Source organism: Diospyros lotus, chromosome 7 (assembly GCF_014633365.1).
Source record: "Diospyros lotus cultivar Yz01 chromosome 7, ASM1463336v1, whole genome shotgun sequence".
Classification (NCBI taxonomy): Eukaryota; Viridiplantae; Streptophyta; class Magnoliopsida; order Ericales; family Ebenaceae; genus Diospyros; species Diospyros lotus.
Genome location: NC_068344.1, coordinates 28491599 through 28503033, shown reverse-complemented (window position 1 = coordinate 28503033; position 11435 = coordinate 28491599).

Genomic DNA, 11435 nt, shown 5'->3' with positions numbered 1-11435 from the left:
TCTATCAAAAGGGGGTGAACATCTTATGTGTTTTGAGTCAGTTGGTGATTGTGGGAGTCCTTGACCAAGGCACGTATGATCGGAAAAGAGTTTATGATATCAAAAAGAGTTTCCATATGTTATTCGATCACCTTGGACTAAATCCAATATAGTTATTGAATCTTATGAGTTTAATCAATCCATGATTCTTCCTCAGTCGGGATGTCAATAGTGCAAAGACTATAGTGCATGGTAATCGAGAGCACTAATGGGGTTATAAGAAGCTCTGACTTTATTGCCATTAGAATCGTCTCGAGTTCTACCTAGAGGATACTCAAGATCTTTTAGGGTGGTTTGGCGAGATTCTCTTAGTAGACTAGAGAGTTTAACTGGAGTCAAGAGATTGACTTGTCCTAATTGCTACATGATTGTGAACTTAGAAAGTCACACCTCAAGTGGGTAATGCGCTAAATTAGTGAATCTGATCTCGTTGAGTATATTTTCACCATTAAGAGTTAATGAAGACTTAATTATCATTAATAGTTAATGATATTTTTAGGAAAATATTATTTATGAGAAATATTCTTAGTGTGCAATTAATTTGAACAAAATATTATGTGTCTAATTATTATACATATATAATATTATAAAAATTAATTAATTAACTATTTAATGAATTTATGTTAAAGGGGTTGAAAAGTAAAAGAAAGCAATTACATTGAAATAATCTATATAATAAGGCACAAGTGTTTTAAAACCAGATCTAATTTTTCAAGACAGATCTATTAGAATACTTTAGACCTGGACTGATCAAGAAGCCTTTGAGGCTGTAAGGGCAACAGGCTGAAATTTTGATCTACCTGGTAGCCTTCAGGTATATGAATCGATACATATTATTACATAGTTGATGATTTTCAATAGACATTTTGGAATTCAACCAAGCTGAAGGCAGGCAAAATACAAGACAGAAGGAAACAGTACAAACTATATAATTTTATATAATTATAGATGTATACACACCATATCCATGAGCTTACCTAAATGCCAGAGACTCGGACACAGATGAGTCAGCAACCTTATTGATGCAGCGAACCACAGCACAGCTGCATCAGAGGCACCTCATTTTGTTATGTCTTAGTAAAATTATCTACATTTTAATGCTTTTTAAACAATAAATATCATTCATGTATCAAAATTTTGTAAGAAAAATTAATGCTCTAGTCATTGAATCTTTGAAAGTTTTCAGTTAAAATTTTTAAACTTAAAGTCAATTATGTAAATCGCTAATACCATATTCGATCTAAAATTTTAAAAATTTAAGGTTCTAATAAAATTTTAATTTATGGGCTTGTTTAAGGCCCCTAAAATCTCAGGACCAACCTTAACCATTGCATATATAAACTTATCATCAACCACTTTAGTGATTTTTATTTACGGGTACTCCTTCCTCTTCTTCATGCTTTCTTTCTTTACTACCACTTATGTTGGGTTTTAGAAGAAATCCATCATTGACGGGTTCCTTTAGTGATGTCTAGCTAATAGGTTTCACCGTGAACTTATAGTTAGTTTTCAGACAATAATTTTTTGTCAATTAAAATTTTGTTTTATTTTATATTAAATTAAATTTAATTCATATTTAATTAGCATAATTAGTTAGAACTTAAAGACCAATATTAGTATTGTGTTTTCCAAAACACCTAAACTTTCAAGACATACAAAATTATTTTTAAAATACAGAAAATCTACGGTTAAATATCTCAAGTTACAAAAAACCTAAATACGATCTACATTAAAAAAAAAAAAGGACTATTGATATTTTCAGTCCCCAACGCGCGATCATACGAGTTCACGTTACCCAAACAGTAAAGTTTATAAACCCATCACCCTAAGCACTTGGAGAATTGTGCTTTGCACATTTAACAAAGAGCATTTGTTGTATCAAATCTCATTTATATTATTATTATAGCTTAAATATATATATTTATTATCCCTTAAACAAACTTATCTTTGTTTTTGAATGTCGAAAGACAAAAGTAAATTAAGAAATGAAATATTATATATTATCTGTCAGTGACTGTCAGTCTATCTAGTTTTTCAAATTAATAAAACTTTATATTTTTTTAAACTTATTCCAAGTGTCCGTTCAGGGGCCAGGGCACTTTTGTTTTTCAATGTGAATGGGATCTGAAGGTAGAAATAAAAAATAATTTAGTGTCTTTTCAGAATTCTTTTTAATATCGATGCTAAAAAAAAATGTGATTTAAATATAAAGAAATCAGTGTATTGAGAAAAAATGTGATAATTAGTAATAACAATATAAGAATACCGATATAACACAAAAAGATTTTGTGTAAAATTAAACAAACATGGATAGCCACTCCAATTATTTCAGTTAGGTTAATTGACTTTAAAATTAAATTATCTGCCAAATAAACTCAAACCTTTAATTTACGAGTCAAATAACTCTAATTTTAATCTGACTCCTATACGTAATATGCATACGCTGCTAACCCTAGGGAAAAAATAAAAGAAAACAAAAGTCCTAACTCAAATCTTTAATTTATGGGTCAAATAAATCCAATCTTAACCTGACTCCTATATGTAACATGCATACGCAGCTAACCCGAGAAAAAAAAAATAAAAGAAAACAAAAGTCCTAACTTCTCTAACCTTCTATTCAAAACAAAGATCTAGTAAATTGAAGAACATATAATTGATGGACTATCAGTGAGACTGGCTTAAGTGTTTCTACTACATCACAATAACACCAAAATAGCAATCCACCTAATCGCCATTGTGGTACACTAAAAAAAAATTATTTTTTTGGGACAATTTTTTTCTGACTATTTTAAAAATTATTGTAAAATATGGTATTTTAGCATCGCAAAATACGTTTTCTGCAGTGATTTTTTTAACATTTTGCTACGATTTTTCAAAATCGTAGCAAAATTTATTAAACAATTTAATTTTGCAGCGATTTCACTAAATTTAGAAAATAATTTTATAATTAAAAATTAAGATTAAATTTTGCGACGATTTTTGAGAAATCGTTGCTAAATTTAGAAAATAATTAAATAATAAAAATAATTTAACATTTGCAATGATTGTTCAAAATTGGGGCAAAATTTATTAAAAAATTCAATTTTGTGGTAGTTTTTGAGAAACTATAGCTAAATTCAAAAAATAAAAATAATTTAACATTTGCGACGATTTTCAAAATCGTCGCTAAATTTGAAAAATAATTAAATAATTAAAAAATAAAATAAAATAACATTTGCGACATTTTTCAAAATCGTAGCAAAATTTATTAAAAAATTTAATTCTGGGACGGTTTTCAAATAACCACTGCTAAAATTAGAAAATAATTAAATAACATTTACAGTGATTTTGAAAAAAATTCTGCAAAATTCATTAAAAAATATATAAAATCTTCTTTTTATTTTTTAACCAATTAATTAATTTAATTTAATTCAATTAAATTATTTTTATTTTATTCCATTGTTCTTTTAAAAAATAATCAATTAATTTTTGTTTTTTAATTTATTTTTCATTTATATTTTAAAATATAAAATATAATTCTGAAAAATAGTGGTTAGATTAGTTTATAATTTATATGTGTGAATCTATATATATATTATAACAAAATAACCGTCAAATTTTTTTCCACCCATTTCCAGTTACTATTTTGATATTTTATTATGTTTTTTTAATTTTTTTCTTACCCGAAATGAAATTTTTATAGGTCATTATTTAAGTCTTGGAGATGTAGTTCTTGGAACATGTAAATGGTTTTTTCATAACTAAATAGTGTTTGGAGAATGTGTAAACATGCTGGTATATGAAGAGCCAAAATAAATATTATTAATTTATCCATATTATTAATTTTTAAATATTAGCATAAAATTTTAATTGAAATAAATTACAGAAAAATGAGATTTTTTTAAATCGGGAGAAATCTTGAGATATTAGGTAATACTGTTGAATACCGACTGTCAAGTAAATTTTTTATTTTATTTTTATTTATATATAGTTTAATTAATTTAAATTTATTTTTTATAATTTTAAATGTTATAATTTTATATATAACTTAAATTTTATAATTTTTTTTTAACTTTATTTTTTTGTTGCTTTTTTAAAAATGTGACATGTTTTAAATGTGATAATTGATTGTTAGGAAAAATATGTAAAGTCATGTATGGATAATCAATTTTAAAATTTTGATTATTATTATTTATATAATTAATTAATTATTTAAATTGTCTTTATTTTATATATAGTCTAATTATTTTAAATTTATTTTTTTATAATTTTAAATGTTATAATTTTATATATAACTTAAATGTTATAATTTTATTTTTGTTTGTTGCTTTCTTAAAAATGTGACATGTCTTACATGTGGTAATTGATTGCGAGGAGAAATATGTAAAGTCATGGATGTATAATTAATTTTGAAAATTTGATTATTATCATTTATATAATTAATTAATTATTTAAATTATCTTTATTTTATATAGTTTAATTAATTTAAAATTAATTAAATTATAATTTTAAATGTTATAATTTTATATATAACTTAAATGTTAGAATTTTATTTTTTAACTTTATTTTTTTTGTTGCTTTCTTAAAAATTTGATCTGTCTTAAATATGATAATTGATTGTAAGAAGAAATATGTAAAGTCATGTATGAATAATCAATTTTGAAATTTTGATTATTATCATTTATATAATTAATTGATTATTTAAATTATTCTTATTTTATATATAGTTTAATTAATTTAAATTTATTTTTTATATTTTTAAATGTTATAATTTTATATATAATTTAAATATTATAATTTTATTTTTTTATTTTTTTTGTTTACTTTCTTAAAAATTTGACTTGTCATAAATGTGATAATTGATTGACAGGAGAAATATATAAAGTCATAGATAATCAATTTTGAAAATTTGATTATTATCATTTATATAATTAATTGATTATTTAAATTATCTTTATTTTATATATAGTTTAATTAATTTAAATTATTTTTTTTATAATTTTAAATATTATAATTTTATATATAACTTAAATGTTATAATTTTATTTTTAACTTTTTTTTTTTACTTTCTTAAAAATTTGACCTGTCTTAAATGTGATAATTAATTGTTAGGAGAAATATGTAAAGTCATGTATGGATAATCAATTTTGAAAATTTGATTATTATTATTTTATATAATTAATTGATTATTTAAATTATTTTTATTTTACATACAATTTAATTAATTTAAATTTATTTTTTATAATTTTAAATGTCATTATTTTATTTTTTAACTTAATTGATTATTGTCATTTATTTAATTATCTTTTTTTCCATTAGTCTACACTGAAGATGTGTTATATGTTGGACTTGGAGAAATTAAATGCAAATTAAATTTGTGTTTTGAAAATTATGTTAAGTGAGTAAGATTCAAATTGTGTGGCAAAGCGTGGGAAAAAAGAGAAACTTAATAGTGGCATATGATTTAATAAATTGAGAGAAATAGGAGAATTTGAAGGAGAGAAATTAATAAAAGAAAGTAAATATCTCTCTCTTCTTCCTCTTCATTCCCGTTCAACCATTTCATTTCTTCTCTTCTCCTTTCTCGATTATTCTTCTCAAATTTTCTCTTCTTCTTTACTTTTATTTAGTAAATTTTAATCGTATTTTTTTACCCAGTTTGGTCTTCTGGTGTAATATAGCACCACTATTCTGTCAAGTGAGTGATGTGACTGCAACTAAAAAAAATTAAGCCTTGAGAGTTCGTGTGGTATGCACATATGAGACAAATACACGTAAAAATCTAAAAATAAAACGTCTCCCCTTGAATGCAAATTAATTATAAAAAAAGAGGTTGGTTATCGTTTATTTTTTTCCTGTTATTGTGTAATTTTTTTATTTTTTACGCATTGCTTATTGTATTATATGTTAATTTAGGTTTATTTTTAGATGGTTTCGGAATAGAGTTATATGTTTTTAATTGTTTGTCTACCCTTGAATGCATATAAGGAAATCTTTCAAAATCTATAATCTTTTTGTTGTATTTTCATGATTGTAACACGGTTATTTTATTTATTTTTTACTTATTTATTGTGATTTTCATTTATTGTAACTACTAAATTATATAATTTTCACTTTAACAATTTTTTTTTTTTTTTTACGATATCCATTCATCCATGCATTGCATGGGTGATCCACTAGTATATATTAAGAAGGCTTCACAGGTCAAATTGTTTCGCGTGGGTAGGGGAGGTTTCGGGTTAGAAATCGGGGAAAGAGAAGAATGTTGGAAAATTAATAGCATTGCCACGCGGTATGCAGGGCTAGGCGTGCATATGTGTGTGGGTTCGGGAAAAAATTCAAAATTTTAAATTTTAAATTCTAATTTCTTTTTTTAATTTTTGAAATTTTTTGCGACAGTTTTGAAATCGCTGCTAAATATTTAAAAAATCGCCATTAAATCACTTATTTTGCGATGGTTCTTAAATCGCAGCAAAAATATGACTTTGTGGCCGTTATTCCAGCAGTTGCTAAAAATCATCGCTAAATGCTCGGCGATGATTGATTTAGCGACGATTTTGCAAAAATATTGTCGCTAAATGTCATTTTTTTTGTAGTGGTATGAAGACATCAATATGGGTATCTTGTAGTATTAGCAATTTAGGTAGAAAATTCTATTCTTGCCAGATATTTGTTTACAAAAATATTTTGTTTTTCTTTATTTTATAAAGGAATTTAATAAGAAACTTGTATGAATAAAAACAACTTGATTTTATTTTTAATTTTTCTCTTTCAAATGATGAACTATTAATCTTTGGAAAATGCTATTGGTACACCTTTGTATACATCTTGGGTTACATAAAGGTGTACCAATGACAAAAAAATCTCTCATGAGGCGCATGTGAGGCTAGGGGTATTTTGATCATAATACCCCCTTATATAGTCCAAGATGTATAAAATGATTGTACATCTAGCATGATTCTTAATCTTTTGAGTGTCATGATTCTCAGTTTACAATGAGGTTTGTGAAAGTAATAAATAAGCTAAGGTTTGATAAGAGACTCTAAAGAATGAAAATGAAGAAAATAAAGGGATGAACTTTAGGTTGAGAGAGAAGGTGATAAGTGGACAAAATTTAAAGATTTCGAAACTAAAGAGAAAAATGAAGGATGAAAGAGATTAATGTAGCAAATATATTTGGAGGGTTTATGTATTGATTTTCTGTTTATTGTACTCATAGATTATATTTGTGATTGTTAGTTTTGCTTAAAATGGGGTAAAAGCTAAGGGGAAATTCTATTTGCAACCATAGAATTTGCTCTTCGTAACCATTCTAACTAAAATATTAAATTTTACTATTTGCAGCCACACTTCTTACTTTTTGCAACCATTTATATGTCAAATATACCCACACACTCAACCCTCAAAAACTACACCCACGCGCATCAAACCCTATTCTTCCTATCCTTCTTCTTTTTCTGTGATAGTGCTGCTGACTTAGCCTCGCCCACTTTGCCTGCCTCATCCAACCTGTTGGAGTCCCCCAAATCGCATAAACAGGTAAACATTTTACCTTTTATTTTGATTTCATGGTAGATGTGATAGTGTTGGGACTCGTCGGAGTTCCCAGAAGCCGGCTAACAAGGTTACTGCCTGAACCTTGAGATTCGGGGGAACCCGTACCCCTCAAATCTCAATGTTCGGGGGAAGCCCTACCCCCCGAACAACGAGTTTCGGGGGCTGGGGCTCCCCCGAACAGCGGGGTTCGGGGGAGCCCCAACCCCTTAAAACTCGCTGTTTGGGGGGGTGGGGCTTCCCCCGAACACTTAGATTTGGGGGGTGCGGGTTCCCCCGAATCTCAAGGTTCGGGGGGTTGGGGGTTCCCCGAACCTCGTTGTTTGGGAAACCCCAACCCCCCGAAACTCGTTGTTCGGGCTGCCTAATTAATTTTTTAATTAATGTTAATTTTTAATTAATCTTGTGTTTTAGAAAATATTAATAATTTGTGTCTTATATTTTATTATGTTGTATAGATATGGCATGTGGTAGAAGAAATGAAGCAGAACGAGCTCTTTCTTCTTCCTCTCGACAGCGTCCCACTGCATCGAGAAGAAGGAGAAGAGTGGAGGGTACTAGTGAGCCACTAGATGTATCAGAGGCAGTAGATCCATCTCTTTCAAAGCCATATGCCTCACCATCTGTTGCTGTTGATGCTCCTGAGGCCAGTCAGCAAGAGCAACCATCCGATCACGATGATATTTCTGTTGGACCATTACCTGGAGGCCCTGAGGATCCATACATTCTGAAAAGCTTTAAAAATCATGTTGCGTTTGCAATATGGTCAGGAGAGGTAAGTTATAATTATTTTTTTGTTACACCAATGTTATTATTATAATTGAAATAATTAAGTATTTTATTATTTTAACAGGAAAGAGGTGTATTAAAATGTAGAAGTCATGGATTAAAAATTCTCGAATGGCCATTAAATAATCAACGTGTTCATGATATCGTTATGGCCTCTAGTTTATCACCTTTGATAGATTGGACGTATCATTTTATAAATCCTACAATTGTGTCAGCATTTACAGAAAGATGGCAGCTAGAGACGAATACATTTCATTTACCATTTGGAGAGTTGAGTATAACATTATATGATGTGACGTCTATTTTGAAGATTCCAGTCACTAGAAGGCCTGTATCTATCCCTTATCATTTGAGTGATAATGAAGCTCGTGATTTATTATCTAGTTTACTTGGGATTTCAATAGATATAGTAGCCCAACAGATAGTAGAAAATAGAGGACCATTTGTAAAGTTAGATTAGTTGAGAAAAACATTCATGCATGTACCAGATTCAGTTTCCAACGAAGAAATACAACATGTCAGTAGAGCATATCTATTATTTTTATTAGGCTATAGCTTATTTGTAGATAAGAGCGGTACATTAGTTCCAGTGGCCTATTTGACATTGTTGGATGATTTGAGTATGATTGGTAATTATGCATGGGGAGCTGCATGCCTAGCATATTTATATAGACAGTTTGGCATTGCGAGTAGACGAGAGATGAAGAGAATCAGTGGATATCTTACGTTACTTGAGGTAATTATTTTAATTTCATAACTCTATGTTATGTATGTACATATATTTAACATATATTAATAATTATTTATATCAAATTTACAGGCATGGATATATGAACATTTTCAATTTAGTAGAAATAAATACAATTTGTTATATAGTGAGGAATAACCACGGGCTCTTCGTTGGTTATCTGTTCGTGATAATGATACGTTACAATCTGTGAGGGAGCATATTGATGATTTATCACCAGACGAGATATTTTATTTTCGTGTTATGATTTTATAAATTAATTAATATATTCTAAAATTAATGTTTACATTAAAAAAATACTTGCAGGTAATTTGGATGCCGTATTGGAGGGCTCGTGCACATTACCCATTACCAGAGATTACATTTTTCTCAGGTTGTTTGAAATGTGGAAGTATTATCGAACCATATCATCCTGAGAGGGTGTTACGATAGTTTGGGTATGTACAAACTATTCATCCACCTCCATTATCACCTATTGAAGCTAAGCAAGGTACAGGTACGACATCATATCGAGTAATTTATGCATTTATTGACGATAGTTGGAATCGGTGGGATATTCATTTATTACCACCACATCGACGCGGTAGACCTTGTGAATTTCCATGGCACTTTACATATGATTACTTATCGTGGTATAGATCTATTACTCATGCATTGATACAAAATCATGAACGTAGATCAGGGTTCGATAGAGGTGGCGAAGATCTACTTAGTCTTGCTGAAGTAGTAAGATTTTAAGTTTATGTTTAAGTTATTATTGAATATAGTTTATTTAAATTAAAAAAATTGATATATATTTTTTTTCAGTGTAATCGTGTTGCATTACGTGCTCTCAATCTTACCATGTCAAGTGTAGAACCCGTATCCTCAGATGCATGGAGAGAGACGTGTATCCACGTAAATTGTATTCTATCATCTTCTACAAGCTTCAATCCATCGCCCCCGTGTGATGCTGCCGGAGCCTCCACATCTCGTATTTCTCAACCCCCCAATCAAGATGAACAAGATAATTCAAGCATGATGAGCAAGTCTAATTCAAGCACGAGCATGATGGAACATTGAATCAATTAATTATTTTTATTAGTACTTTTATTGGTTGTATTTCTAAAATGGATCAAGTTATTTAAGTGATTTGTAATAATATTTTATTGTTAGTTTTAATTTAATGTAATTCTATTTAATTTTTCTTTCTCTTTTATATTTAACTAAAAAAATTAAATTTTAAGCAATTGAAGACAAAAAACAAAAGAAAATATGAATTTTGATGTAACTTTTAAAAAAATTTAAGAAAACTAAAATTAAAACAACTCAAAAAAATTATAAATATAAATGTTGATTTAACTTTTAAAATTACTAAAATTAAAGCAACTAAACAAATTAAAAGTAAAGAAATATAAATTTAATATAACTTTGATGTAACTTAAAAAATATAAATTTAATATACTTAAAAATGCTGGTAGAGAGGTACCGAAGCGCAGAGTTCGAGAATCACTCAAATTCCAGAATCTCTGGCTTTGATGATTGGGGATGGCCCCGAATACTTAAGTTCGAGATTTTTAAATACTTTCGAATTTATGAGTTCGGTGATTGAGAATTTTCCCAAACCCTCGAGTTCGGAATTTACAAATCCTCCCGAATCTTTAGATCCGATGATTGAGGATTAACCCCGAATCTCTAAGTTTGGGAATGCTGGGCATTCCTGAATCATAGGATTCGGATATATCGAGTCCCCCCGAATATTGAGGTTCGGGAGAGTTTTAATTTAATTTTATGTTGAAATTAAAGCAATTGAAAAGAAATTAAAATAAAATAAATATAAATTTTGATATAATTTCAAAAAAATTAAATAAACTAAATTAAAGCAACTGAAAAAAAATTATAACTAAACAAATATTAATTTTGATATAACTTTAAAAAAAACTTAACAAACTAAAATTAAAATATTAAAATTAAAGAAATATAAATAAAATATGAATTTTGATGTAACTTAAAACAACTCACGTTATATTATTTTGTTAAAGAAAATAATGTATTTTTATTTTTTATTATTAAAAAATAAAAAGATATTTACAGGGCAAACTCAGATTAGGGATGCCCTCTCCCGAATCTCTGGATTCGGTCATTTGAGATGTTCCCGAATCCTCGAGTTCGGGAAATATAAATCTTCCCGAATCTCTGGGTTCGGTGATTTGGAATGTCCCCGAACCCCCAAGTTTGGGAAATATAAATCTCCCCGAATCTCTAGATTCGGTGATTGGGGATGTCCCTGAACCCCCAAGTTCGGGATATATAAATCCTCCCGAATCTCTAGTTTCAATGATTGGAG